This window comes from Neopsephotus bourkii, unplaced genomic scaffold (genome assembly GCF_033783945.1).
Source record: "Neopsephotus bourkii isolate Nb327-2 ecotype Australia unplaced genomic scaffold, CSIRO-AGI_Nbou_v1 NB_1825, whole genome shotgun sequence".
Classification (NCBI taxonomy): domain Eukaryota; kingdom Metazoa; phylum Chordata; class Aves; order Psittaciformes; family Psittacidae; genus Neopsephotus; species Neopsephotus bourkii.
Genome location: NW_026902298.1, coordinates 13029083 through 13036825, shown reverse-complemented (window position 1 = coordinate 13036825; position 7743 = coordinate 13029083).

Here is a 7743-nt window from a genome sequence, read left to right as displayed (position 1 = left end):
ACTTTCTGGTGAGCATCTAAAATAGAAGTTGATAAAATGATAAATGATTTAACCAAAGGTATGGCAACGTTATTAAGCTCTGTTCTGTTGTCGGTATTTGTGATGAGATCTCAGCGGCTGGTGGGAAGAGAAATGCTGTTATCTCCCAAGACTCCGTGTAAGAAAAGGGAGCCTGTATTGTTTTCTCCTTAAAATAAAAACTACTACAGGAGCTGAAGTAAGAAACAATTGCCCAACAAGAATTGTCAGGGAAAAATTACTTCTATTGCTGTAAAAATGAAATGAAATGCCATGTTCAGTGGCTACAGATGTCCAGGGTCTTAACAGGATATTACCCAGATCAGTAAGCGAGATGTTTAACCACACCAGTTTCTTTGTAGACTTCCCTCTCAGCAGTGTATATATTTGGGGTTTTGGCTTCCACTGGGAGAGGTGCAATGTGAAATGAAATCAGTGGAAGCCTGAGCATTCAGAGGCATCTGCAGCTATTAGTGGCCTTTAGACACAAATCCCTCACACTGGGTGTGATAATGATGTTTTACTTTAGGGCAAGTCTCTGCTTACTGCAAGGTTTGATCAGGGATTCAGATAAACATTTATTTCACTACTTCAGCTGTGCTGTAACAGAAGTTAAGGAACCCTGTTTTTCATCCTACATTTGGCTGCATGCTGCTATGGCAAGCAGGACACTACAGCCCTTCTGGCAGCTTGAGGACAGTATTTGCTCTCCCTCCAGTCTCCTTCAGCTTAGTCCTATTTAAAAATCATAGCCATGACCATTTAGTATGCATACTTGTCCTGCAGCACAGGAGTAGTATATATACTTCTCACAGCCCTGAGAGAACCCATGCTGTGTGTGAAACTTTAAGTGATGGTAACCTCAGGAGTTCTGTCTTTATAGATTGGCTGGGTGTGTTTTTTTTTGGTGAAAGCATCATGTTCCAAATGAAGATGAAGAAACAGACTGCAACCTTTTCACCTAGTAATACTCTAGGGCAGTTCCATTTGCCTTCCTACTCCTTCTCTTGGAGATAAGATACCGTTGATGGCAGCAGGTTGAGACATGATGGGAACCAAGACACAAATGTAAGTCAGATGACATCTGTGTCAGAAGTATTCACCAACAGATGGCCAGACTCAGTATAAAGACATGCTTGAACACTTACTGTCAGTCCCTGAGGTTATGAACTATATGTTGAGGTGACCTATGTATGTCTCTGAAGGGAAGAAGAAATATAAGAATGTGTTTTTTTTTTTTTTACTGGGAGAAAGGTGAGGAGCTTGCCAAGTGCTGTTATTGTAGATTTATTTATCCCCTAATTTTTTGCAATTCGTGTTGATGCTGCTAAGCTTGCTTGCTATCCAAAGGAATGTGATCATGCATATCCCTGTGTTGCACCCTCCTGAGCCTAGAGGTATAATTAAAGCACTGCTATTAAGAATTCTGGTTCTTGTTGTCTAACGAGCAGGTTAGCACACCACACAAATATCTCTTTACCTATTCCAGTATTTATATAGAGCATATTTAATAATTCTTCCTCCACTTCTGACTCTCCTGGGTTGAAACAGTGGCAGAGCTCAGTGAAGTTACACAAATGCATGAGATTACTCTTCTCAAAAGAATGAAAACCTTCTTTTATTGCATGAAGGAATATTGATAACTTTTCTCTGTGAGGCTATAGTTTTTGACTGCGGACTTCCCAAGTATCAAACTGGGAGGATGGGAAAAACCACATCAGTGGTATCAAATCTCATGTCTAATGAGCCTTAATTTTCACAGCACAGATGGCCCCCACTCATGGCATCACCACCGGTGTTTGGGTGGTGATGAGTGAAACTTTGTGCTGAAACTGGATGCACTGTGCTGTTGCGCTTTTTTGGGAGTTGGTTTGGGGTTTTTCTGTATGTGTGTGAGAACTGGTTGTTGGGTGGATGACCATCACAGCTAAGTTTGCTCAGGTCTGCTAAGAGTTGTATAATGTCCTAAAAACCAGGAACTGTGATGGGAATTCCACAGAGTCTGTGATTCATGCCAAGGGTGTTGATGTAAATATCTGGCTTGAGTTTACCTTAAGGGTAAACATGTAGAGCTGCAAAGCGTGATTACCTAGGTGTGATAACTTGGAGGAGAATAAAAGCTGCCAATAAAATTACAGGGGAAAGTTCAAATCCTTCTTTTCTCTTTAAAAGAAATGTCCTGCAAAACTGTGGGTAACTCAATTTTACCTGTGACCTTTAGCTTTAAAATAAACAGAAAATATCATTACATGTACCAAATGTTGGGGAAAAAATATGCTTATAAAAGGCTAGTTATGGTTACTGGCCCTGCCAACCTGACCACCAATGCTTTGTAGCAAGTAGAAATTAAAGTAGGTTTCTGCACCATTGCTGTTAGCTTAACCAGTCTCTCTACCTTTGCAATACATCCTTTTCCATCTTCGGTGCTAAGTGTTCCTGTTGCAAAGTGGCTGTATGCACCTAAATTTAAATTGCAATCCATCCATTGTACAACTTTAGCATTGTTATGCCCTCATCAGAGTTAGCCTCATTGCAAGCACCCATGATGTAAATGTAGGGTGTGGGGATATTTTTCCTTTAGCATTCCACCACCCGGGCAGTCACTAACACCGTGGAGCAATAGAGCTCCCCTGCTCTTATTTTCCAGCTCAGCAGGGATTTATTTATTTTTTAACTGTTTTGCTGCTGGCAAATGAGGGCAGTTGAAATGCAGAGCTGAAAATGGCAGAGCTTGGCAGGGGTGTAGCTTCAGAGTGGATGGGACTGTACTTTAAAGTGCTTTGTCTGCAGAAGCTAGTCTGCGTTTTGTAATGAGATGTTCTAGAAAATGACATCTGGACAGCTGCATTCATTACTCCATTGTGAAACACAGCAAGTTTAAGCATGTTTTATCTGTGAATTTCACCTTGGCTTTTACTGTAGATCCATCACTGGAATCTGCATAATGATGCGTATTATGCTTTAAGGAAAACATTACACCATAGGTTCACTTAAATTTTGTCAATAGCATTAGGGCAGTGTGTCGGGAAGAAATGAGGAAAAACAAATAAAAGAAAATGTACTCTGTTTGAACCAGTGCCAGATAGCACATGCCTGGGGTTACATGCAGAGGTCCCTGTTCTGTAGAGTTCACAGTACACATCAGGAAGTGGAAGTCAGTTCCATTCAGTTAGCAGCTAATTCAGGTTTTCCTGTTTTAATGACAGGAGGACTGCTTTGGTGCTTTGATTTCGGTATCTGCTTGAATCAGTACTCATTTAGCAGTGGGAAGTTCAAGTAACCTTTAAAAGATGTATTCTTTAGCAAGTCATGCAATTTTTAAGGTATTTCTTATGATGCTGGAGAGACATGGAAATGCCAGGGGCAATGATTGTAGAAATAGTAATAACAGCTGCAGTTTTTGTTTCCTACATTACTGTCTTACTGGAAATATGCACAAGCAGAGTAAGAAGTCAAAAATACGTATGGATGCTGATCTTTTCTGAGTGGCATGGAAGTGTGTCCATCAGTCAAGTACGCCCTCTGCCTTTAACCTTAATATCTCTTTTTTTGCCCCTTGCTTTACTGGCTGGGCAGAGAACAGATTGAAAGCAGCCCTGAAAAAAAGGACATATGGGGTGTTGGTTGATGGGAGGCTCAACATGAGCCGGACGTTTGCACTTGAGCCAAGAAAGCCAAACATATCCTCACTGCATCAAAAGAAGCATGACCAGCAGGACGAAGGAGGTGATTCTTCCTCTCTACTCCACTCTCGTGAGAAGCCCCCCCTCAGTCCTTCTTTCAGCTCTGGGGTCCCCAACACAAGGAGGGATGTGGACCTCTTGGAGCAAGTCCAGAAGAGGCCACAAAGGTGCTCAGAGGGCTGGAGCACCTCTCCTGTGAAGACAAGCTCAGTTTGTTCAGCCTGGAAGAGAAGGCTCAGGGGAGAGCTCAGAGCATCTTCCAGTACCTAAAGGAGGCTTACAAGAAATCTGGAGAGAGACTTTTTACAAGGGCAAACTTGTGATACCAACTGAATTTGACTTTTATTATCAAAGACAAACCCTTTGAAATCCGTGGAAATAGATAGCTCTCTAGCATATCTTTACAGTGTTCTGAAGTACTGGTGAATCCACTGGTTTTTATTTTTTCAGTCCAATGTTCATGAAATCACTTCATGATATAAGTAATTCTAAGGCCCAAGCAAATGCTTGTTATCTGTGCTACTTCTTTTCCTACAGTCAGCCCTTAGGTGGCACTATTTCAGAGGAGGTTACAGCGTTACGTGTCTGCACCTGAGCTTCACTCTCAACACCATCCTGGAGATTCTGATTTCTGTTTGGAGATATGACACTTCTGCTTGTCCAGAGCATCTAATTCAGATGCTCTTCCTGTGAGCACTTATTCTCCTTCAGTTTTGTAAAGCTGAAGTATTTGGTAATCAAAAAATGGAGGTTGACATCTCCCAAGAATTCTTTTAAAGTAAATGAAAGAATTGGTGAGATCTCACACCATGACTTCATTAAGCAAATTCTGGTTGAGCTGGGGCTGAAGTGTGGTAATCCTTTAACAAATGAAGAAAACAGGCACTTTTGAAATTGGAGGAGTTTATTATAGAATCATAGAATCATAGAATATTTAGGGTTGGAAAGGACCTTAAGATCATCAATTTCCAACCCCCCTGCCATGGGCAGGGACACCTCGCTCTAAACCATATCACCCAAGGCTCTGTCCAACCTGGCCTTGAACACTGACAGGGATGGAGCATTCGAAGCCTCCCTGGGCAACCCATTCCAGTGCCTCACCACCCTAACAGGAAAGAATTTCCTCCTTATATCCAACCTAAACTTCCCCTGTTTAAGTTTTAATCCATTACCCCTTGTCCTATCACTACTGTCCCCAATGAAGAGTCCCTCCCCAACATCCCTATAGGCCCCCTATTAGTCTAACTTACCACTCTAAATTACATAGAAAAGGCAAAATGTTGTTATCTGTTATGCCTGAGTTTAGCTGCTGCCTTCAGTCAACTCACCACATTTTATTGCACCTATGCATCCTTTACTTCAATTATATTTTGAGGTCTTTGCTGCTCTTGTTTAGGAGCAGGATAAACTCCATTGCCCGGAGGCTGTTAACCCACTTGCACAATTGCATGCTTGACTGCTGGTGTAGATCCCATTTTAGAGCATCTAGTATGGGACCACCTTGTCTCCTATGCATTAGTGATAAATAGGCAATATCTTCTGGTCTGAGCTGAAGGGGCACCTGGATCCTGGCTGCTGTGACTTATCCTTCCCTCAGCATTAAATGCGGTGACTCCAGTAAGTGCTGTTTGAGAGGAAGGTGCTCTTGAGTAATTCAGCCCTTGGGAGCTGTCTACTCAGCAATAATGCAAAGCAGTTTGTGCATTGGCTGTAAACTCTCCTCAGATTGTGTTGAAGTTCTTATGGAAAAAAACCTGAGAAAATTGACACAACTAATTTGTAAATAAGACTTAGATTTGCAATGTATTTATTTTTTCTGGCCATACTGAATAACATATTAGAACAATAATTCTAACAGGCTATGAACACAATTGTGCAACTTACATGCAACAAATAGTAAGTCAAACAGGTTATTTGTTATTGTCTCATAAGCAACATGTTTGCTGTGGTCTTCTGTGTACCATCAAAGCATGAAGTACAGCTTAATGTCTTGTTCTTCATCTTACCCAAATCCTTTGAAGAGATGCTCTGAAACTTGAAAGAAGACTTCTAATCCCTTACGGATTTCACCATCACTTCAGATTTTGTCACAATGGAAGTCAAATAGGGATTATGAGTGATTCAGTTTTGGGATATTTTATCTGGGTCACGTAAATGAAGTCTGATATTTAGAAGTGATATTAGAAACTTTTGCTTAGGAGGTTATGAAGAACAAAATCACTAATAATTTCAGAAATAAAGTTGGACCCTGTGGCTGGGCTTGTTTATCAGAGCTCAGATCAAGAGGTGGCTTTGGCTCTTTATCCCAGCTCATCTCTAATAGAAGTTGGCAGTCTTGCCATGCTTTTCAACCAGACTCTGAGGGCTTTTCCCCCCTTTGCCTTATATTCAATAATTGTAGAAAACCTATGAGAATCTGGAGATATCCCTAATTATAAATCTCAATTTTATGTAAGGTGAAAGCGACTCTGAGTCTGTTCCAAAATTAATCTGGAATTTTGTTGGCAAATGGAATTTTCCTGCTCTCAATGGAGAATTCAACTTTCCAAGGGGCTGCAGAGCCTGTGCTGATGCTGCTGCAAGCAGCCTGCTCCTCTGCCACCCCAGGAGCCTGTGTTCCAAGTTACATGGATCAGTTTCATGTCTGTGTGACTCCAGACCTCACATCGCCATGTAATGAGTACTGCCAGAGGTTTCTGTTGTTGTAAGGATATTGGTGAAATGCTATCTTGGCTTCTGGTCTGTGGCTTCCTGACTTCTGACTCACTGCTCATGATGCACGATATCACATTATTAAGTAGCTTCCTACCATTGCTGTGCTATGTCCACTTTTGCATGGGAGAGCTTTTAGCTGGATTTCTTTTGCCTTATGGTGTGCAGATCCACAAACACCACAGATGTGGACATTGTGGAAAGGGTGGGAGTTGAGTGGGGAGCATGGCATACTGTCTAACTGGATGGGTAACCTGTGGTTTTGAAGAGCTGGGGAGAATCCACTATCATCAAACCGAGTCATAAAATGACTTCAGAGCCTGAGTTAAGTGATGCAATGGCTGTTGTGCTCATTCTCTTGTAACCACATGAGCTGAACCTCTCTCAAATCAGGGAGTGTTTCTTCAAAAGTGTTATCATATAATCAAGCTGAAGTAGATTTCTATTGTAAAAAGACTGCTCCACAACATAAAAAAGCAAACTAACAAAAACCCCGTAGCTGGGAACTCATCCCACTTTTCTGCATAAAGGGTGGTACAACCTACAGCAAGAACTTTTATGTATCCAATTGTTTGGGTCTATGGAAGAGCAGACTAATTATGATGTTCATTTGAAACCTTATTTAAGGCAATTTTCCTCTACAGGACAGTTTGAATAGTCAGGTACTTTCATTAGAAATGGTTGAACCCCATATTTATTTATCTATTTCTTTATTTTCCATAAGAAGTCCTGTTTTATTTTCCATAAGAAGTCAGGTTTTCTGCCTGACATAGAAACTGGGGGAATCTAAACAGTAAAAAACAGTTTTAAAAGAACTTCAACTGAAATTTCACACTATTCAATAACAGGTGGGTTTAGTGATTTTTAAAATGTTTAATGCAATAGCTGGCTTCTGTCATATTTTGGTTGTTTTAATGGCACTAGGTAACTGTTATAATGTGTGGAGTGCTATTACAGAAAAATAATGTGAAATTATTCTAAAATGAAAAAGAAATTGGACTTGATGATTTTAATATGAATGTTAAAGTATTTGGAAAAAGAAATCATATATTTTAAAGCTTATATGGGTTTCTAGTATAACTGAAAGCAGCACTTTTACTAAAAAGCGTTTCAGTACAGATAACTCCACTCACCCCTTAACATCCCGATGTTACAGAAAGAAGAGAGAAGGAAAACTACAATCTGTTTTCTTTAACTATTTGCCACTGCCCACGAGAGCCAACCTCCATACTGCAGCTGTAATTCATAGTGAACTTGGTGAAAACCCTTGCAGTTTTGCATCTGGTGGGAGCTGCAAGGCCGCTGTTTGGATGTTCAAATCACTCCACCT